The 23,116-nt window shown below is 42.1% G+C and overlaps 1 protein-coding gene and 1 long non-coding RNA gene across 2 annotated transcripts in view; one reads left to right on the top strand and one right to left on the bottom strand.

Moving 5' to 3' along the window:
* LOC309325843 overlaps positions 1–23,116 on the top strand; it is a 527,996-nt gene that overhangs the window by 76,999 nt on the left and 427,881 nt on the right. The window lies entirely within an intron of this gene.
* RBMS3 (RNA binding motif single stranded interacting protein 3) overlaps positions 1–23,116 on the bottom strand; it is a 494,072-nt gene that overhangs the window by 101,200 nt on the left and 369,756 nt on the right. The gene's annotated exons all lie outside the window — the stretch shown is intronic.

Genomic DNA, 23,116 nt, shown 5'->3' with positions numbered 1-23,116 from the left:
CTACACCGGTGTTCTATCCTCTTCATTCCTCTCCTGGTCCTGGGAAATGGGGGGGGGGGGAGCTTGTAGCAGCAAGCGGGGATGATACCCTGACTTCTTCACCAGCCTGACTCATCTCTGCCTCTTGGCTTCTCTCCTCGCCTGCTACCCCTTCTGCTTCTAGACTTCTCTCTGCCACAGACTCTCCCTGCTCACTAAACCCTGTTACCTCTTCAGCTTCTGACACCTCATCCTCCCAGGCTTCTCCCTCTGACCACTCATCACTGTCCCGCCACCACTCCTTGGGCTCTGAGCCTTCTTCTTCCCTGGGGGTTCCACAGCTGATGCCTCCCACCATTCCTCTGCATCCAGCCAGTCCATGAAACCACCCCCTTGAAGCTGAAATGATTTTAGTAAGACATCAAAGCAGTGGTGGCCCTTGGGGACTGGAATGGCAAAAGGCTGGGGTGGGGGAGGCAATGGTAAGGAGAAACGAAGCCAATGACAAGTGGTCAACTAATGCTAGTGATGTCACTGTCCTCCTCTCTGCTGAGTTCTGCAAGAAGAAGAAGAAGAAGAAGAAGAAGAAGAAGGGTTTGGATTTGATATCCCGCTTTATCACTACCCAAAGGAGTGTCAAAGCGGCTAACAATCTCCTTTCCCTTCCTCCCCCACAACAAACACTCTGTGAGGTGAGTGGGGCTGAGAGACTTCAAAGAAGTGTGACTAGCCCAAGGTCACCCAGCAGCTGCATGTGGAGGAGCGGAGACGTGAACCCGGTTCACCAGATTACGAGGCTACCGCTCTTAACCACTACACCACGCTGGCAAAACTGAGGAGGAGGAAGTTGACAGCCATGGCAAGCCCAAGGGTTGGTTGGTTGTAAAGAGGCAGACAATGGAGAGCTAGCTAAGTGCATCTCCCTGATAGACTACCGTCCATTGCATTTATGGAAGCACCATGCCATTGTCTCAAGGTTAGACTTAGGCCACTCCACTGCACTGAACATATAGTGACAAAGCATATAGACAGATATAGATATAACTTCATACTGATTGTAAGCCACCTTGGATGCTCCTATCTACTACATACAACAGAAAAGCAGGATATAAATAATTTCACACAAGCCACCCAAGATATGCCTGAAGTCAGAACATGTAATGCAATATATATTGTAAGAGAAGAAGTGGGGTGTCAGAGGCGTGTCAAACAAAGACCTGTAAAACAAGGGAGCCATCTCAGTGGTAGAACACATGCTTTGCTTGTAGAAGGTCCCAGGTTCAATACCTAGCATCTCAAAGAGAATTAGGTAAGCACGTAATGGGATGGGAAGAATCCCTAGCGGCTTGAGAACCGGGAGAACCATTCTCAAACTCAAAGGAGACAATCTAGGGCTAGATGAAAAAATAGTCTATGAGGCAGTTTCCTATATTCCTGTGACTGGCAAACTAAATCTGTCCCTCTACCTCCGATACTGAGCATGTGCTGACTTTCAACCTGTTGTCCAGGTTGTGATATACAAGGAAAAGAGAATTAAAAACAAAAACACATTATATGAGCTCACTATGGAGGATAGTAAGTGAAAATGATCAAAGTTCATTGCCTAGAATAGCTGTCAGAAAGAATGAAGTTACTGCCAAAAGTTCAATCAAGTAATATCATCATTAAAACCCATATCACTGTCATGGCAACAATTAGATATGTTAATAGGAAATAATCTCAAGGATGTGAGGTTCTGGAAATTAAGAACAACCTTCTGCATCCCGGCGAATACAATTCCCACCAGCCTCAGTCAGCATAACCAATTGTCGGGGAAACATGGTCCAACATGGGGGGAGTGAATGCGGTCCCCTTCAGATGCTGGTGGGCTTCAATTACGATTGGCGCCAGACAGCACAGCTAGTGGTCTGGAACAACCTGACCACATTGACTAGCTCTGCTTTGGATGTCATTAAAAAGTCATAAATGAATCACAGGTGGTGGTGGTGTTCTTCAGAATTTGTATGTTGAGAATGGAAGTATTTCGAACCGGAGGAGATAGAGGAAGATGCCAAGGAACAGCAGCAGTGCCTCTTATCACTTCAGACAAATGAAACATGGCTGAGATAAGAGATGGTCATTGAGAAGGTTCTGACAAATGCTGTGATTCAGCACACTATAGGTACTGTTTGAAAACACCTTGTCCCAGTGGTTCTCAAAGGGTGGTGTTGTAGCAGGAGAGAATGGCAACGGTGGCAGGAAGATTCAAGGACATTCAAAGAAACATTTCAGTGTAGTATAGTACAGTATTATATCAAAGTATTTTTTTTCTATTTGCAGAATACGGATTGATCTTTTCAAAATGAGAGCAAGAACATCAAGCGATATTGAGGATAATCCTAGTTGTGCTTTCCAATTTCTTACCAAAAAAATGGTGTGGAGCAAGCAAATTTTATTCTGAAAGTGTGGCCCAGAGAGAAAAAGTCTGAGAATCACTGCCTTATCACTGCCTTATCCACTGTATTGTATTATGATTATTTATCTTTTTAGCAGTAGGACTATTATCCCACATCATTTATACAGCACTGCATGTGTTACCTTAAATATAATTGTCATGGCATGATAGTCCTCTTCACTTTGTTGTGCCTAGCAAAACTATGGCAATAATTATGAAAAATTAACCATGGAATGACTGATCTCTTCCAAGGATGAGTCCGATAATAATTGCAAATTAATTAACAGTACCTTAAGGTCATATTTAGATATTTCAAAAAAACATCAAGTAAGGAAGTTATTGTTTTTAAATTATCTGACATTGTCAACTCAGCATTGTACTTTGCAAATAAGTGCTAACAAAGGAATTATCTCCAAAAATGTATCAATTTTTTTTTTAAAAAAATACCAATTCTCTCTGAGAATCCAAAACAAGAAAATGGTTTAGTTGTTTTTGAACACAGTTGGAATTATTGCATGCCTTTCATCGAGAAAATATTATCTATCAAAACTAAGTCTATTCAGTTAGTTTTTCACTGGGGAAACAAGGGGGCTTATCAAAATATCAGTCTTGTAAAAGAGGAAATAAAAATGGCCAATTTCCATCTAATGGCTAATTCACACAATACTCCTTTTATCCCTCTGAGCATTCCCTAGATCCATGAACACATGCTTACAAGAGTAATTACAATGTAAGAACTGGGTAATTAATCACAGACAGTCAAAAGCAATTCCTGTGACCATAGTGGCACCCCATTCCTGAATATATACCTGGCTGAAAATGTGCATCAACATAGCTACTAAAATCCCACCTTAAAGGTAAAGGTAAAGGGATCATTAGGTCCAGTCGTGGACGACTCTGAGGTTGCGGCGCTCATCTCGCTTTATTGGCCGAGAGAGCCAGCGTACAGCTTCCGGGTCATGTGGCCAGCATGACTAAGCTGCTTCTGGCAAACCAGAGCAGTGCACGGAAACGCCGTTTACCTTCCCACCAGAGCAGTACCTATTTATCTACTTGCACTTCGTGCTTTCAAACTGCTAGGTTGGCAGGAGCAGGGACCGAGCAACGGGAGCTCACCCTGTCACGGGGATTCGAACTGCCGACCTTCTGATCGGCAAGCCCTAGGCTCTGTGGTTTAACCCACAGCGTCACCCCTAAAATCCTAAAATCCCACCTTAGTCCCTAAAAACCCACCTTAGTACTTCCTAAACAAATGATAAGAACATAGATTTATGCCTTTAGGTCTGCGCAAAGGACAGCTGCTCTGAGTCTCATCCCTAGAATGTAAACCACTTTTTAAAAAAACCAAGTAGTATGCATATGCATATGCATATGTGTATATATATATAGAGAGAGAGAGGATAAATAATTAAAATGCACATCTCTCTATCTCATAAAATAGCTTTGCCCAATTCTCCAGTGGTGCAGCTTACGATACTTGCCATGTTCATCATGGTACCATAAACATGCACTGCTATGCTGTCAGTGCTTCCTGAATACTCTTCTAATTACCCTTCCATAAGTGGTTGTGGCATGGCAAGCACATGGGACGGTGCATGGCACCCTGATAATCTCTTCAGGAGGTGCAGTGATCACAGAACTAGAACTTTTAAAGAGATTCAAGAGGGACACATACAACACAGGCTAATCCAGTGTTTCCACAAACCACGGGGGTTCTTTGTATCATTATAAACTCTGAATCTTTCACCGGGGTGGGGGGTGAGTAGGAATACTGTACACATGAGAACTGTATACATAGTCAAGTATACCTATTCTAAAAGAATTGAAAAATCATTGGATTTATATTTTTTTAAAAGACTGATTAAGTATAGAATTGTTGGGCTTCACCATCCAAATTTTTTTAGCTAAAAATGAAGTGTTCTGAGTGACTCATTATTTCGGTCCACCCAGCTAATGGGGTCTGTTTTCATCTTTGGGGCAGGGGAAAAGCATACTGTTAGATTCATTTCATCTGGCTGCAGACAGAGCAAGTCATTCCATTTGAGCACTCTGCAGTAAATAAACTGGCCAATGAGCAGAAGTAATGAAATGCTTCAGCTTCCTTATCCGATAGCTAATGATCCGTCAACGCTGAAACAGAGCCAGTTTTGTTGGGGGGAAATAAAGCAAAACATTTCATCTGATAGGAGGCTAAAGCTGCAGTGTTTTACCGCTGTTATATCGGTCCACATTTTATGTAAGAAACCTTTGATCCCAAACATTTCCCCCTTCTACTGATTTATAACTTAAATACTTTCCTTACAACAGATGAAAGCTCTCTTTCCCCCCACCTGTTACCTCTAGATGAAAATCTCAGTCCTCATTTAAGATTTTTGCTTTCTCACCCTGACCTTCTGTATCCTTGACAGATATCAGTTTAGCAGCTTTGGAGGGGCTCTGCATATTCCAAGTGCCTCCACAACTAACCTTGGTCAACTGGCCATTTGCACGTATTAACCTTTGTCTATCTGTGAGATAGCCCTGCACACAATATCTTTGAACTGAATGTTGATTCTTATCATAATAAACTAAGAAAACATTGCACAATGTAAGAATAAACACTGTTCAGTCCAATATGCACCATCCATTGCTTGCATAACCACATCTGTATTTATTGTATGAAGGAATCTGAGAAGATCACGCTGTAATTCTCTCTGTGAAGAACATCCTTATAAATGCACTTAGTGGGATCATTTAGCTCTCCCAGAGTTGCCCTGCTGGGCATTCAAAAACAGAAGTATTGTCTTTATAGTGGATAGAAAGGGATTATATTCTGGTACGGACTGTGAGTAGGGTTCGTAACTCCTCTTTAACCAAGTTGACCTTCCTCTTTGCAGTTTACAGGAACACAATGTTGACTAGTGTTCAGCATTTACAAACATCTTGCTCCATCCAGATATTGTTATAAAGCAACCATTTGATATGAGAATAGAAGAAGAAAAAAGCCACTCATTCCCCCCCCCCCCCCGTAAAGTGTTATTTTCCCCTAGGAAAATTCTATCTGAAAGTATGTGCTTTTCATGCAATCCTGTGCATGCCAAAGGCCAACTGTTTGGTTTCCATAGCTATCTTTCAGAGAGAGTTGCCACTAGCAGGAAGGATATGTAAGATCTAGGTAAATGTAATTCATAGCAGAATCACGGAAATTCACCAATTGTCAAATGAATTGATAAGAACTACTCTGGTTTGCAACTGAGAAAGAGGCACTGCTCAAAGGAAACATTTCAGCCTTTTACTTGCCAGGGCTGCTGGTCTTGACAGATAAGCAGTAAAAGCACATTGCCCAGCTGGACAATATCTTTTTTTATTTACACTGTATAAATAATTGGTTTCATTGAACTTTGCTAAAGATAGAGAAAACTGTTTCATAAAGGGTTGCAGCCTGACACTAAATGAGATGATTTGCTTGAGGATAAACAGCCCCATATTCTAATATGTCCAATAGAGTTCAGTGACCGGCAGCACGATCATCAGCAGGATTTGAAATGTGAACTTCTGCTACTCCCTTGCATTGAAGGATGACATTAATATAGCAACCCCCCCAAAAAAGTCTCAGAGAGACATTAGCCTCATTGACCAGATTGGCTACTTTCCTGTAGCAACTAGAGTTCTTATGCCTTCATCTCTGGTCCCAGGAAACCTTCCTACCTTCAGGGAAAGAAGTATTTGGACCTCATTCTGACAGTGAAATACAGCTCAGGTTACAAAAATGATTTGAGATTATTATTCCCAGAGGCCAAAGGAACAAATATAGGAGCAGTGATGCTTCCAGAACTGCAACATTTATTTTACTTTTTTATTATAATGCATATTATTTTAAGATATACTCCACCTATTAATGCTATTGAAGGTGGCTCAAAATATTTAAAGAAGAGCTTTCCAAACTTTTCATGTTGGTGACACACTTTTTAGACATGCATCATTTCGCGACACAGTAATTCAGTTTTACTAGCAAACCAGAGGTTTAACTAACCCCTGGGAGGAGCATGGGGTGTGTTTGCGCGACACACCTACACAGTGCAACCGACACAATAATGTGTCACAACACATGGTTTGGAAAGCTCTGATTGAAAGATCGGTTCCATTTAGGTTGGCAAAATAAAGTGGATTAAAGAACTCTGCCGCTCAATAATTTTTTTGTGCTTAGAAAAGTGGCAAGGATATGAGCTGAAAAGTGGGGGGGTGAATGAACAAACAAATCAGGATAAATGCTCAATAAAGACAATACATTGCCTAACCTCCACATCAGCTATGTGCAAGCAAATCAGGATGAATGATCAATATATAGGTCATCTGGAGGAGCCCAGATTCACCATATGACAATATAACAGCATTAACAGCAAATCATAAAATAGGCAGGCACAGCAGATAAAAACTTCATCCACTAAGTGGACAAGTAAAAATCCCTAGCCTCCCAGGTTAAAAACCTGCCAATATGAAAAAGTCTTCACAAGTCAACAGATGGCATCCAGAGAAGAGACCATCTCGACATCACTGGGTAAACAGTTCCACAATACTGGTGATACCACTAAGAAGGCCCTGCCTACCAGCTATGCTGATACCATAGAGGGAACACAAGGAAGGGCCTCTTCATTTGATCACAAGGAACAGGCAGTCTTCTTAAACGGGTGACACAGAAGCTAAACAAAAGGTTAGCTTAGTGTATCATCCAAACCGGGAATCACTGTACAGTGGTACCTCTGGTTAAGAACTTGATTCGTTCTGAAGGTCCATTCTTAACCTGAAACTGTTCTTAACCTGAGGTACCACTTTAACTAATGGGGCCTTTCGCTGCCACCACGCCGACGCCACACAATTTCTGTTTTCATCCTAAAGCAAAGTTCTTAACCCGAGGTACTATTTCTGGGTTAGTGGAGTCTGTAACCTGAAGTGTCTGTAACCCAAGGTACCACTGTAATGGTCTTTCATCTCAAAACATGATCTCTAGCCAATATTTGTCCTATGGTTAAAAAGACCAGGAAGGAGCAAAACAAGACCTCCTGTTTTTAGCAAAGGACCTCCTCTATTTGGCTTACCATGATGTATATGTGTGAGGCAGAAATACTACTGAGTCTTGCTATTGACAAATACCATCAAGTCTCTGGTTGTTAAGTCTTCTTCGGAAACCATTAGATTTTCTGCAGCTCATATTTAGGAACATTTGGCTCGCATGCTATTTTTCCTTGTTCAATTGCACACTCGGTGATGGCCATTATGACTTTGCAATAAGTGGTAACATCTGAGGAAGCCCCAATGTTCAATGAAATTAAAAGCAAAAACATTCCACCTCCCTAGGCACAACGCTCAAATTGACCCTACAAAACAACAAAGCAACGAAACAGAAACAGAAACAGAAGCACAAGATCCCTAATGGATAATTGCACTCACAATGATATATCACTGAGTGAAAATGGGCAAAAGATTATGCCAAAGGGAACATTTGCAAACACACTTTTATGCTTACGCAGCTAATTCTATAATCAAATTTTATACCTCACCAAACTCTAGTAAGCAACGTAAGAAAAATGAAGGTACTAGGGCTAAGATTCTTAGTAGATTATATTACCCAAATGCAAACCAGCAATGGCACAGAAATGCAATATATAAGGGTGAGTAGGTTAATACTAATACTACCACTATTACTTTTAATTAATTGTTTTTTATGAAGCATCTTGAAACAATGAGGCATTATTTGTGTGAATGCAATTAACATGCATATTTATGGTATGTAAATAGTGCTAAGGAAGCCTGAGAATCATCAGGACCTTGATGGGTGAGGAAGTTTAAGTCTCTCACACAAACCCTGCCAGGGTATTGACAAAAGCCCCTTCTCTGAAGCTGCTGTTTGCATTTCAAGGGAATGTGCCATTGTTGTGAATGGACACTTCCTCTGAAATTTAGGTGAGTGCTTTTCGTTTGGACCTCAGCATGGTGAGAAAATGTGTGAGGCTGCCCAGGCTTCTCCAAAGCTGCTATTTACAGAAGAAACACACGTGAGCGAGCGTAGATTGAACTAGTTCAGGTACAAGTTTTCTTTCATGCTAACTAAACATTTGTTTTTCAGCACACAAAGATACTTTACTTAGCGAAGTTGTCTTAGACTCCTTCCCTTCCCCAGGGCTACGACTGTTTTGCACAAAGATACGGCAACTCGGGCTTTCAGAGGATCTCCTGGGTGCTGTGGCTTTCCCAATCGCAAAGGCCATGTTAAAAACTAGGCTGTGGGACATAGATTGCCAGGAACTAATCTCAGCTGCAGAAAAAAACATGTTCCCCTCTTTAGTTTCGACTCTCTTGGGTGCAGGAATTTAACCTTAATTATTTACAATTTTTATTTAACCCACAAGAAAGAAGGGCTTTTTCGCTGGCTAGGTTCAATTCTAATCCTTCTAACCTCCTTTGGGGTAGGTTTGCGGGTATGGCAGGAGACAGGATCTGCCCATGTGATGCCCACCTGGTGGAAACTCTAGCTCACATGGCCCTTAAATGTAAAGTGTATGATGATCTCCGCCAACAATTTTTAGACCATCTATGTATTCCATAAAGAAGGCTGATGGCCGAAGAATTGATGCTTTTGAATTATGGTGCTGGAGGAGACTCTTGAGAGTCCCATGAACTGCAAGAAGATCAAACCAATCCATTCTGAAGGAAATCAGCCCTGAGTGCTCACTGGAAGGATAAATCCTGAAGCTGAGGCTCCAGTACTTTGGCCACCACATGAGAAGAGAAGACTCCCTGGAAAAGACCCTGATGTTGGGAAAGATTGAGGGCACAAGGAGAAAGGGACGACAGAGGACGAGATGGTTGGACAGTGTTCTCGAAGCTACCAGCATGAGTTTGACTAAACTGCGGGAGGCAGTGGAAGACAGTAGTGCCTGGCGTGTTCTGGTCCATGGGGTCATGAATAGTTGGACACGACTAAATGACTCAACAACAACAACAACAACAACAAAATGTATTCCAACATGGAAACCAGAGACAGAGGTTATACGCTTCTTATTACAGGGGAGAGACCAGGAGCTCAACAAGACAGTAGCTAAGTTCTTCTATTTGATTCTTGTCGCTGAAGTACACTACAGGATCCTGCCCTTACTGGAGACCCACAGAGATGAAATAAGACTGCTCGCCTCTTCTTCCCTTTGGCAAATGTCAGGGGCTCAGGAGCAGAGGCACAGGGAAGAGGGGAAATGGAGAGCGAAGGGGAAGAATCCGAGGGGAGCGTAGGAGAAGAGGACAGTGGTCCGAGGGATTCCATGAGCCTCTCCAGCGAATCGGAAGATTCACAGAAGGGGGCGCCAGTGGCCAGGGGCAGGGGGTTCCCAGGGGGAACGCCCCAGGAGCAAGGGGGCAGCAGGGACTCCCAGAGCAGTAGTTGGAAATCAGGACCAGCTTCCCCACCAGAGCAGAGTGGGGGGGAAGAGTCCCAAGCATCGGGGGCAGTGCATTCCCCACCAGGGAGAGAAGACGAGGCAGAGCTGACCACGCCTCCGTCGGAGAGTCGGGCGACGGAGGGGGGGTCAGATCCGGCTAGTGTCCCGGAAGAGGGAAGCAGTGACAGAAGTAGTGTAACGGTTAGGAGAAAGGTCACTGGGTTGGCGCGAGAGGCAAATTCAAATGTACAGGAGCGCGGGACAGCAGAGAATGAGGATTGGGAACCGGGTCCTAAAGCCCGACGGAGGCAGGGGGAGGAGCTAAGCGACTCAGCGTCGGAAGAGTCCAGAAAGGGCAATGCCCCAGCGGGCAGGAGGACCCAGAGGAGGAGAGAGCAGCGGAAAAGGTGGAGCAGGGCTAGGATCTTAAACTGGTGTCAGAGGGGAGGAGACTCAGACGGGACTTCACCGATCTAGAGTTTAAGACGTAGGGCTGCACGCTGCGGCTTTGAAATGGAAACTGAACTTCAATAAAGACTTTTGTACATTACGACAGCCTAGCATTGGTTCTCTGTGAGCTGGGACCTAGAGGCAGCCCTGACAACTGTACTCTTGAAATGGCGACAAGGTCGCACCGGCCTATTTATTCTGAATGTTTGTAAGTGATGCCAATAAAGGTTTGATGATGAACTAATTCATGCTGATTCAGAGTGACTGGGGGGCTCATCTAAGCCAATGTGGGTACCCTCTGAGGAGTCCTCAACCCAAGACTTGGAGCCACATCAGTACTCCTAAAATCATCATATTTTCCCAAACTCTTCATATAAAGACAGGAGCAAGGAGCAAGGGAGAGAGGAGGGGTTGTGGTTTTCTTTATGACAATTCTAGTTTCTAATCAGGGATTTTATTTTATTTTTGAAGAATGCACTTACTTCCGATCAGAGTGCTTCTCAGAAGGATGTAGAAGGAAGGAACTTGTCCGCTGTCCAGGGGCACTTCTATAGCACAGCTTATTTTCATATGAATTGCCCACCAAATAGGGCATAGGAGGGGGATATGTGAATCATTTTTTAGCCACTCCTAAACTCTTCAGTGCCGTCCTTGCAAGAAATTCTGTGCATCCACCAGTCTTTCTGAAACTGTATTTATCCCCTCAGAATGGACTAGCATACTGTCAAATTCAATCCAGTTTGGGGGGGAAATTATAAGTAGCTTATAAGTGGTTCTGTTAAAAATAAGCAAAGCAAAATTTGAAAGGTGCCCAGCACAAAAATCCCTGCACCTATTTGTCTGAAATTTAAAATGTTTTGGCAGCTCAAAGGCAGTGGGTGAGAGGCTACAATGTCTGCAAATTCCATCCAATTCAGTCAAAAGGAAATGGATTTGTAGACGTATTTATATCCAGTAAATGGGGAGAAACAGAACTTTGCTTTTCCTGAGGCGAAATTCTGATTCAGACCCAAAAGCAAAATGAGCAGCCAGCAAAACCATCCAAGCCAAACTGGACCACTTTCCAAATCATGTCATGAATTAAATTTCCTGTTTAGTTCACACCAAATATTATTATGCTACTATTTGGATGTCTTTAAATGCAAATAAAGAACCCGGGAATTTGACAGGATGGCCATTCTCAAAAAAAGAAAAACTGAAAAATATTAGTGGATTTCTGTCATTTGATCAACAGACCGGATTTATGTTTATAAGGCTAAAAAGCTTTAAGCCACTGCTTTATGTGCCTTTTCAGTTTCCTAGGTCTAAATCTTGTCACGCATAGGAAACAAGCTGTAGGTATCTGTCAAACTTTTCTTGGAAATCCCCACCTCCAATTGAACTGTTAGGTGAGTTACCAGGCATAAATTCCCTTACTGTAGACATGACTTCATTCATAGAATCATAGAATCATAGAATCGTAGAGTTGGAAGAGACCACAAGGGCCATCGAGTCCAACCCCCTGCCAAGCAGGAAACGCCATCAGAGTACTCCTGACATATGGTCGTCAAGCCTCTGCTTAAAGACCTCCAAAGAAGGAGACTCCACCACACTCCTTGGCAGCAAATTCCACTGTCGAAAAGCTCTCACTGTCAGGAAGTTCCTCCTAATGTTTAGGTGGAATCTTTTTTCTTGTAGTTTGGAACCATTGCTCCGTGTCCGCTTCTCTGGAGCAGCAGAAAACAACCTTTCTCCCTCCTCTATGTGACATCCTTTTATATATTTGAACATGGCTATCATATCACCCCTTAACCTCCTCTTCTCCAGGCTAAACATGCCCAGCTCCTTTAGCCGTTCCTCATAAGGCATCGTTTCCAGGCCTTTGACCATTTTGGTTGCCCTCCTCTGGACACGTTCCAGATTGTCAGTGTCCTTCTTGAAATGTGGTGCCCAGAACTGGACACAGTACTCCAGGTGAGGTCTGACCAGAGCAGAATACAGTGGCACTATTCCCTTGATCTAGATGCTATACTCCTATTGATGCAGCCCAGAATTGCATTGGCTTTTTTAGCTGCCGCGTCACACTGTTGGCTCATGTCAAGTTTGTGGTCAACCAAGACTCCTAGATCCTTTTCACATGTACTGCTCTCAAGCCAGGTGTCACCCATCTTGTATTTGTGCCTCTCATTTTTTTTGCCCAAGTGTAATACTTTACATTTCTCCCTGTTAAAATTCATCTTGTTTGTTTTGGCCCAGTTCTCTAATCTGTCAAGGTCGTTTTGAAGTGTGATCCTGTCCTCTGGGGTGTTAGCCACCCCTCCCAATTTGGTGTCATCTGCAAATTTGATCAGGATGCCCTTGAGTCATCACCCAAGTCGTTGATAAAGATGTTGAATAAGACCGGGCCCAAGACAGAACCCTGTGGCACCCCACTAGTCACTCTTCTCCAGGATGAAGAGGAACCATTGATGAGCACCCTTTGGGTTTGGTCAGTCAGCCAGTTACAAATCCACTGAGTGATAGCATAGTCAAGTCCGCATTTTACCAGCTTCTTTACAAGAATATCATGGGGCACCTTGTCAAATGCCTTGCTGAAATCAAGATAGACTACATCCACTGCGTTCCCTTCATCTACCAGGCTTGTAATTCTGTCAAAAAACGAGATCAGGTTAGTCTGACATGACTTATTTTTCAGAAATCCATGCTGACTATTGGTGATCACAGCATTCCTTTCTAGGTGCTCACAGACTGTTTGCTTAATGATCTGCTCCAGAATCTTCCCTAGTATTGATTTCAGACTGACTGGGCGGTAATTATATGGGTCCTCTCTTTTCCCCTTTTTGAAAATAGGGACAACATTTGCCCTCCTCCAGTCTGCCGGGACTTCGCCTGTTCTCCAGGAATTCTCGAAGATGACTGCCAGTGGTTCTGAGATCACATCTGCCAGTTCTTTTAATACTCTTGGATGCAGTTCATCTGGCCCTGGAGACTTGAATACATCTAAACTAGCCAAGTATTCTTGTACTATCTCCTTAGTTATTCTGGGCTGTGTTTCCTCTGCTGAATCATTTGCTCCAAATTCTTCAGGTCGGGCATTGTTTTCTTTATCGGAGAAGACTGAGGCAAAGAAGGCATTGAGGAGTTAAGCCCTTTCTGTATCCCCTGTTTGCATTTCACCATCTTCTCCTCTGAGCGACCCCACTGTTTCTTTGTTCTTCCTTTTGATACGAACATACCCATAAAAGCCTTTTTTGTTGCTTTTAACCTCTCTAGCAAGCCGGAGTTCATTCTGTGCTTTAGCTTTTCTGACTTTGTGTCTACACGTGCTGGCTATTTGTTTGAATTCCTCTTTGGTGGTTTCCCCCCTTTTCCATTTTTTGTACACATCCTTTTTTAATCTTAACTCAGTTAAAAGTTCTTTAGATTCATGCTTTACCCATCTCCACTGCTGGCGTCCTGGGCCCAGGTGGAATTTGTACTGACAACCAGCTTGAAGCAGTAACTTGTTGCTTCTTGGAAACTTTTGATTTTGGTGCTCCCGGAAGCGGTTTTCAAGTTCCTCCCATCTGGCTCGAAACTGGAGATGCTAATGGCATTGTCTGTCGCAAGACTTCTATTCACTTTTTAAATACTTCTTGCCCTTTTCTTATCCCTCTGTCTGGCGGCCAGAACCACTTCTTTTGCCTACATCTACTTATTAAAGGGGACGTGGGTGACGCTGTGGGTTAAACTACAGAGCCTAGGATTTGCTGATCAGAAGGTCGGCGGTTTGAATCCCCTCGACGGGGTGAGCTCCCGTTGCTCGGTCCCTGCTCCTGCCAACCTAGCAGTTTCGAAAGCATGTCAAAGTGCAAGTAGATAAATGGTTGGCGGGAAGGTAAACGGCATTTCCGTGCGCTGCTCTGGTTCGCCAGAAGCAGCTTAGTCACTTATTAAAGTGTGAAGCACCTGCCTTTTCTTTGTGGAGGCAGAGTCCAGATTGAATTCCAGCCGTGATTCAATTTCACCACTGGTTCCATGCTGCCTTAACTAGTTCCTAACTTTCACTATTTTCTATGGCGTGTACGTTCATTTCATTTGCATGAAAACTTGAAAGAGTTCACAATTAACTGGATGAACAATTGGGGTAATTTGTGATTTTTAAGGTGCATTCAATTAATCAACCTGATTGAAATTTGACTTAAAATTAATTAGACCTCGATTGCAATTGATATCCAGTTCATGATCACATGAATTGATTCCTGAATTGATTCCCATGAATGTTTTTGTCACGCCCCTCCCCCTGCAACATGACAATAAATTTGATCGTTTAAACCCCACTTCTGAGTGTGATTGAAGCTCTTTTTGCCTCCTAAGCAGAGAGACCAAGACAGAGGGGCAGCACCGAGAGAACTATCTTCATTTCTTAAAAACACATCCTGTGTTTTATGTGAGCTCCGATTCCTATAAAAAAACCCCATTTATTTTTCATTTCAAAACTGCATTTTTTCTTCACACTGTTTTGACTGGGCTAGCCAGTGAAGAGGAATAATTTGTGGGTTCTTTAATAAGAGGTTTATAAATAATACCTGACAGTCTGGAGAAAACAGTAGTATAAAATTCTATCACTTTTATAAGTTTTTTTAAAAGAAGCTTTGAAGGTGAACTGAGTGGGAAACAGGGGTTAGGAAGCAAGTATGCTTGTCCATCAAGTGGCAGATATTTTCAGCTACGCTAAGAGAAAAATTTCACAACCCCATGTTACTTTAGTTTAGAAAGATTTACGACCTTTAAAAGTAGGAAGGACAGACAGTACAAGATTACAGTAATTAAGGCAAGAGATACTAATGATTGCAGAAGTGTCTTGGCAGTGAAAATAGGACCCATTTTGGCAGAACTGAATACTAAGGGTTCATCCTGGAGTCATAGCCAGAAACAAGGTATGTCAAGAACTTGGTCAGTTTTGGAAAAGATGAACAGAGAGATAAAACTAAGTAGAGAAACTGGAATTTTCTGCGAAGCTAAGACATGGATGAAATACAAGGACAAAATAAAAATAAAAATAATAAACTCAAGACAAAGGAGTCCAAAGCAGTGCTGGATAAGCACAGGAGTGAGACAATCTTTTCGGGAAAGGCTAATCATTCAAAACCATTCCTAATATTCAGAGTGTAGTAAACTTAACCCCCTGCAGCTGAGGTGCTGGTACTTTTTTCCATTGCTGAAGAACAAGGAGAATTAGAGGTAACACAGAAAGACGTGCTGAAGTTAATTTAGAGGTCCCTCCTCAGGTGAAACGGGATGCGGGTGGCGCTGTGGGTTAAACCACAGAGCCTAGGACTTGTCGATCAGAACATCAACAGTTTGAATCCCCACGACGGGGTGAGCTCCCTTTGCTCGGTCCCAGCTCCTGCCAACCTAGCAGTTCAAAAGCACGTCAAAGTGCAGTAGATAAATAGATAAATGCTGCTCTGGTTCACCAGAAGCGGCTTAGTCATGCTGGCCACATGACCCGGAAGCTGTACGCCGGCTCCCTTAGCCAATAAAGCGAGATGACCGCCACAACCTGAGTCGGCCACGACTGGACCTTTTTTTTTTTTTATAAATCTGTTTATTAAGTTTTTACATAGTACACCATACATAGAAAAAAGAAAAAGAAAAAGACAAGCATAAAAAAGACAAAAACCAACTACAGGACACACATAAAAGAGAAAATAAACAAAAAATAATAAACAAAAAATGACAAACATGAATTACAACACAAAAAGATAAAAGTTACCAACACAATGACTTCCATCCAACCCGGTTTGGGTTACAAACTCTTATAACTTTCTCGCCGGTTATAAAACCATTACTGTTATCTAAACATTGCAGGTATTAAATTCCATCCACTGTGACTTTAGTAATTCCAAAGATAGATTCAATATAACCTAAAAATTTACTCCAATCATTTTTTAATTTACTATTATTTTGATGCCTAATTCTTTGTGTCAATCTCGCTAATTCTATATAATTAAACAATTTCATCTGCCATTCTTTAATTGTGGGGGTATTAGGCGTTTTCCAGTTTTGTGCCAAAAGAATCCTGGCCGCCGCCGTGGCGTACTGAAAAAAAGTTTCATCCTCTCTTTTAATCTCTTCTCCTACCATTCCTAAGAGGAACGCCTCCGGTATTTTAAGAAAGTTGTACTTTAATATTTTCTTTAATTCATCGTAGATTTGGTCCCAGAATCTCTTTACCACCTCACAGGTCCACCACATGTGAAAGAAACTTCCCACCTTATTTTTACATCTCCAGCAAGCGCCGCCTCCGGTTTTGTACATCTTCCCCAGTCTTGCCGGGGTGATGTACCAACGATACATCATTTTTTCTAAATTTTCTCGGAGGGTGGCACATGCCGTAAACTTCATACCCCTCTTCCATAATTTCTGCCACTTCTCCTGTTCCAAATTATGTCCCAAATCTCTGGCCCATTTAACCATGACCCCCTTGACTTCTTCGTCCTTAGTTTCCCAGGCCAACAGTTGTTTGTACATTTTTGAGAGGAGTTTGGTGTTACATTCCAAAATTTCTACCTGATATTTTGACTTTTTTTCACTCATCCCTGTTTTTCTATGCTCGAGCCACAGTGCATAAATCTGATGGTATTGTAACCAGCCATTTAACTTTCCCTTCAGCTCTTCATACGGTCTAATCTTCCAGTCTCCCTCCGATTTAACTAAAAGATCTTCATATGTCCATCTTTCCCCTTCTTGATTTGTTTTTTTTAATGTTATAATATCAATTGGAGAGAGCCACCAGCACGACTGGACCTAATGGTCAGGGATCCCTTTACCTTTTACCTCAGGTGAAACAATGAAGATATTTCAAGGGAAACAAAAAGAATAGCCAAATTTCTCAGGAGAGACCACCTGACAGACCTGGTGTCAACATGAATGCAGTTGCTCATTAGGTATAGTCATACAAATCTCACCAGCATTAGCTGGTCCAGTCTGGGAAATAATCATATAATGGCCAAAGTTGATAAAATCTGGGACTAAAGGTGGTAGTAACTTTTGTCTAAAGCAAAATATAAGGCAATTTTCAAGGTTTGTTAGGGAAACATACGAAATATTTGAGAAGCACTGGGAAAAGCAAAAGAAGTTTGGAAAAGTCTAAAAAAAATTGACATAAGTTTTCTACCTCTCCCTAAGGAGACTAAAACTTCCTTTGTTTGGCTGCATCAGAAACCAATTCGAATGGCAGGTTTTTATTTGTTTTTAACACAAAGGATTTCTGGAAGGTCCTTTGCCTGGGACCTTGGGTGCTGGATTAGATGGGCCACTGGGCTGATTCAGCAGGCTGTTTTTATGAATAACCAATGGAAATCTGCTTAAGATGGCTCCAGTATCAACAATTTGTCAATATCAACAATTTATGAATGAGAGGAAGCTCAGTTCTGCTCTAGACCAGGCAACCTCATGGAGTATCCTTCAAATTTTAGCACCCTTACCTTTCATCAGTCAAGACAAGATCACAAAATCTAATACCAAAAAAAGAGAGTGATGGGAAAACTGATCCTTATATTCATAATAATTTCTTGCAGTACCTTTAAAGCCTAACAGCTTTATTATGGGGTAGACCATTCCTGTGGATTAGGCCGCACTTATCACATATACTGTCACAATAATCTGGTATTATAGTAACACAATAGCAGTAAGAAAAAGAGAGCATTAAATGGTTGGCTTGTATTTTGAGAGCAACACATTTACCATAAACCAATAATTAACTCAAAGAGTGGCAAAGGATTTTTATTAAAAATGGGGAAAATGAGACGGTAGTGAGGAAAATTAAAGGCTTTATTGTCATTTGGATATTTGTTTAATGTGGTGCTTTTGACACATTTACCTTCCAGGCTTCTTTATAACAAGCCATCATATAACCTCTTTAGTCTTCTTGAAACAAAACCAGTCCGCCCCCCCGCCCCCCATTAAAATAAATAAATACACAACAACATCCTTTGCTGTTAACGTCTATTAGCAAGCATTTAGTACTGGTAATTTGCATTAATGTACAAAAAAAAAGTCATCTTCTTAGCATTCGTTTCAAAACTGTCCTCGGTGCAGTGATTCATGGCGGAAATTAATAGCTATCATTTTACTAGCAACAGTTCAGCAGTAGTCTGCTCAAGAAATGTTTTTCTTGGTTTGAATGCAAATATCACAGGTTTCCATCACTATCTGGTTGCTTCCTGGAATAAATGGTTCCCCCAAAGGAGGTGCTGTGGGTTAAACCACAGAGCCTAGGACTTGCCGATCAGAAGGTTGGCGGTTCGAATCCCCGCGACGGGGTGAGCTCCCGTTGCTCAGTCCCTGCTCCTGCCAACCTAGCAGTCTGAAAGCACGTCAAAGTGCAAGTAGATAAATAGGTACTGCTCCGGTGGGAAGGTGAACGGCGTTTCCGTGTGCTGCTCTGGTTCGCCAGAAGCAGCTTAGTCATGCTGGCCACATGACCCGGAAGCTGTACGCCGGCTCCCTCGGCCAATAAAGCGAGATGAACGCCCCAACCCCAGAGTCAGTCACGACTGGACCTAATGGTCAGGGGTCCCTTTACCTTTTTAAAGTAAATCAGGGGGGAAAGTCTGCATCCATGTTTAGGTTCTAGGTGTGTGTGTGAATACGTGTGAATGTGTGCAAATTAGGGATGGAGGGAAATGTCATTCCGTTTTCATTCCTAAAGGAATTGACCTAATTTTCACTTCCCAGACTAATACGCAGAATTACCCTTCAGATTTTGCACTTCTCTAAATTATCTACAACAGCATACATTGAGAGGTTGCATACACACCATACATTTAAAGCACATAACTTCCCTCCAAATAATCCTGGGAACTGTAGTTTGTTAAGGGTGCTGGAATTGTAGCTCTGTGAGAAGGAAATTCCATTTCCCATAATTATTTGGGGGAAAGCCATGTGTTTTCAATGCATGTAGCTAAGATAAAATATTGATTTTATATATTTTATAATATTTATCTTTTTAAAAAACAAAAAATAATAATATAGAACAGGACAGAATGGATTTATGAATATATACAGGTGCACTGGACATGGTCCAGACATGGGCTGAGTCGTCCATCCATATGCTCACACAGGAGATAGAACTCCATGCATTTCACATAATTATTTTTTACAAATCAGAAATCATACTAATCAGAACTCTAGGAGAAATAATTCCAGATTCCCACCCCCTGACTCATACTTTTACAGATTTTTTCCCCAATCGGGACTAACACAATGCAAGAAGACAGTGGTACCTTGGTTCCCAAACTTAATCCATTCCGGAAATCTGTTCCAAAATCAAAGCGTTCCAAAACCAAGGCATGCTTTCCCACAGAAAGTAATGCAAAATGGATTAATCCGTTCCAGACTTTTAAAAACAACCCCTAAAACAGCAATTTAACATGAATTTTACTATCTCACAAGACCATTGATCCATTAAATGAAAGCAATAATCAATGTACTGTACTATAAAATAAATAAGACAGTATTGTAGATTATATTTTTTTTAATTCTTATGTGCACTGATGATAGTCATTGTTTGGATGGGGGGCTTTTATCCATTTCTCCAGTCACACAATCAACCAGTAGCTGAACTGGGTTCCACACAGTCACAAAAACGAAGTAACAAGCCACAGTCACAAGTCAGTCCCATAAAACAAAGAACAAGTCACAGTTAAAAAAATGAAAAAGCCACACAAACAAAAACGCAAAAAATAGCAAAAACAAAACCTCCAAATATCACCTCTGTGTTGCGTAGGAGCTTGGAACTCAACAGCCGACAGACTCAACAGGAAGCCTCTGATTAGCAGCGGGGGACTCCATTTACAAACAGAACATACTCAACAGGAAGCGGAATATGTTCTGCTTCCAAGGCAAAGTTCACAAACGGGAACACCTACTTCTGGGTTTGCAGCGTTCTATTTCCAAGTTGTTCATAAACTAAGCTGTTCTAAAACCAAGGTACCACTGTATGCTTATATGAAGACTGCATTTCTTTTAATAATAGTTAACAATTAGGAAGCAACATTGTCTCAGAACTTTGCATTCTTCATCTCATAATTCTACATATCTTATTGCTATTAATAGCAGTTAAAAAATTTAGACTTTCTTTAGGGAATGTGCAGGGAAGCTTGCGTTCAGCTGCCAGTGCCAACCACCTTGGACTGTTTGGTCTGTTTCTCAAGGCTCAACCCAAAAAAAAATTAATCAAACCCAATATTCTCAGAACGATGGAGGCAACCACAGGATAAGGTCCCTGGTTGTGGCTAAGATCTTCTCGGAAGTAATAAGAAATAGAAACCTACATGCTCTGGATAAAACAGAGTGACCACCTTGGAATCCTTTCCCTGTATTTCCATTTTATTTTGCTTTTGAAAATGTTTTTGTGGGTCTTTAGACCGAAATAAAGAATGTACGTATGTAACGTATTATGGAATAAGCTGTCACGGACCAGAGTCTACATTCATCACATGAAGTCGACTTTAGCTCACAAAAGCTTATGCCACTAAAAAAATAAAAATAATGTTTTTATGACTACCTATTTCAAGACACTGAATATTTATGGTTACTACACCTTTATAAAGACATTGAATATTTATGGTTATTCTAACGTTATCCCGAAAACTGATGTAAAAGTTAATTTAAGACTTCCATTGCTTTTCAAATTATGTAAATACCCAAGCAAAAAGTTCAGTTTCTGATGGACATGAAATATTAGCACCATCGAAATAGATGAGCTAGAAAACTATCTGCACAATGGACAAGGAAACTGCCAGACAGAAGAGCAGGCCATCTGCTGTGGACAATGCTACAATTATCTCGTGCATCTGAACACTGCTGGCACGAACGTCTGACTAGCTGCTCTGCTCACAGTATTGTATTCAGGCTTCTTACATGTCACCAGGAGGAAATTAAAAAAGGAGCTGTCACATATAAGATACACCTCCAAATGATATTCTGTTGATAACGTGCAGTCCTTGCTGATCTAACATATGGGGAAGAGGAACGTTGCATTTTTCTCCTTTGATTTCACACAGGAAGAAAAAAACCCCAACATTTCGCTTCCCACCCCTAGCCTACTAATTCTACCAATCACCCACTGCAGTTTCTTTTGTTGCACTATTTTTATCTACCTTCTCGAAGCTCATTGAATAAAGCTTTGTTTCCATCCTTCCTTTGTGGAAATAACGAAAGCATCATCTTACCCTGGCGACCTGGCAGAAAAAGGAGAAGCAACTGAGTGGCTCCTTTCCTTCAGTGCCTCTGTGGATTTGTAGCAAAGGTACAGAATTGCTGTTATTGCTATAATTTCCCTCTAGGGATTCCAGTGCGCGCGGCAAGGCACACACGCAGGCATACTTTCAAGCCAGGGAAGCGGCGCTGGGCCTGTTCCAGGTAGGCTGCCTTAAATCCTTATTTCCGCTTGCAGGTCAGCACGCTAACTTCAGCAAATGTCTTTACGGCCTCGGTCCAGTATATCTGAAGGAGCGTCTCCACCCCCATCGTTCTACCCGGACACCGAGGGCCTTCTGGCGGTTCCCTCACTGTGAGAAGCCAAGTTACAGGGAACCAGGCAGAGGGCCTTCTCGGTAGTGGCGCCCGCCCTGTGGAACGCCCTCCCATCAGATGTCAAAGAGAACAACAACTACCTGACATTTAGGAGACACCTGAAGGCAGCCCTGTTTAGGGAAGCTTTTAATGTTTGATGTATTACAGTATTTTTATATTTTTCTGGAAGCCGCCCAGAGTGGCTGGGGAAGCCCAGCCAGATGGGCGGGGTATAAATAATAAATAAATTATTATTATTATTATTATTATTATTATTATTATTATTATTATTTACAAACCATGCACTTCCAAAATCATATTGATTAGTTATCTGGCCTCACCTTGCCTAGTGACTAACTAATCAATATGATTTTGGAGGTGCACGGTTTGTAAAGACGTTTGCTGAAGTTAGCGTGCCTCAGACAGCAGGGTCCACGGGGGGCAGCAGATGCCAAGGTTGACCCTTCCTGATTTTGATCTTCACTCACCTCTCCTTCCTTGGCAGCAAGTGGGAGTGTCCCATTTAGGGGTGCACCTCAGGTGCCAAAATGTCTCTGGCCAATGCTGTCACTGGGATTGCCAAATCAATCCTGGTCTTTTTTTGGGGGGAGGCTTGCATAGACTCGATGTCTTCTGAGATATGATAAAGCCATTATGTTTCGGGGGGGGGTTGGCATTTAAGAAAATAGAAACACTTTGGGATGCCTTACATGTATCTAAATAACGATGTGCAGCTGAGTGCTCACTCTGCTGCTAGACAGGTGGCTGGGAGGACCAAAGGTCTAAGATTGCAACAAGGGCATATTCATCCACAGCACACCTTGTGCTACCCAAGGGACAGGCCCCAAGAGACCAGATACTTTCAGTTAATAGAGGAATCTCTTATCAAACATTAGGAAGGTCTTGCATAAAGAACACACAGCTGCTGCTGCTGCGACTATGGGAATACTGAAATTCAGTGGTGGAACATCTGCTTTGAATGTGGTTCAACCCCTATCATCTCCAGCAGACTCAAGGTGTGAAACTGGCAGTCACAGTTGACAGTACTGTGCTAGATGAGCTGATGGTCTGGCCCAGCAGAAGGCAGCTTCCTATACTCCTATGCAATCGTATGGTAGGAGCCACAGATTCCACCAGAGTCATGGATACAGTTTTTGAACCCAACACTGCTCAAGGAACAAAACACTTCACTGGAACGAGAGAGAGAGAGAGAGAGAGAGAGAGAGAGAGAGAGAGAGATATTTCAGGGAATATATCACAGACAGCAGTATTCCTAGTTCCTGCTGCTTAAGTAACAGAC

The sequence above is a fragment of the Podarcis erhardii genome (genome assembly GCF_964252035.2).
Source record: "Podarcis erhardii genome assembly, chromosome: 12".
In the NCBI taxonomy this organism is placed as follows: Eukaryota; Metazoa; Chordata; class Lepidosauria; order Squamata; family Lacertidae; genus Podarcis; species Podarcis erhardii.
This window is presented reverse-complemented; position numbering and strand designations above follow the sequence as displayed.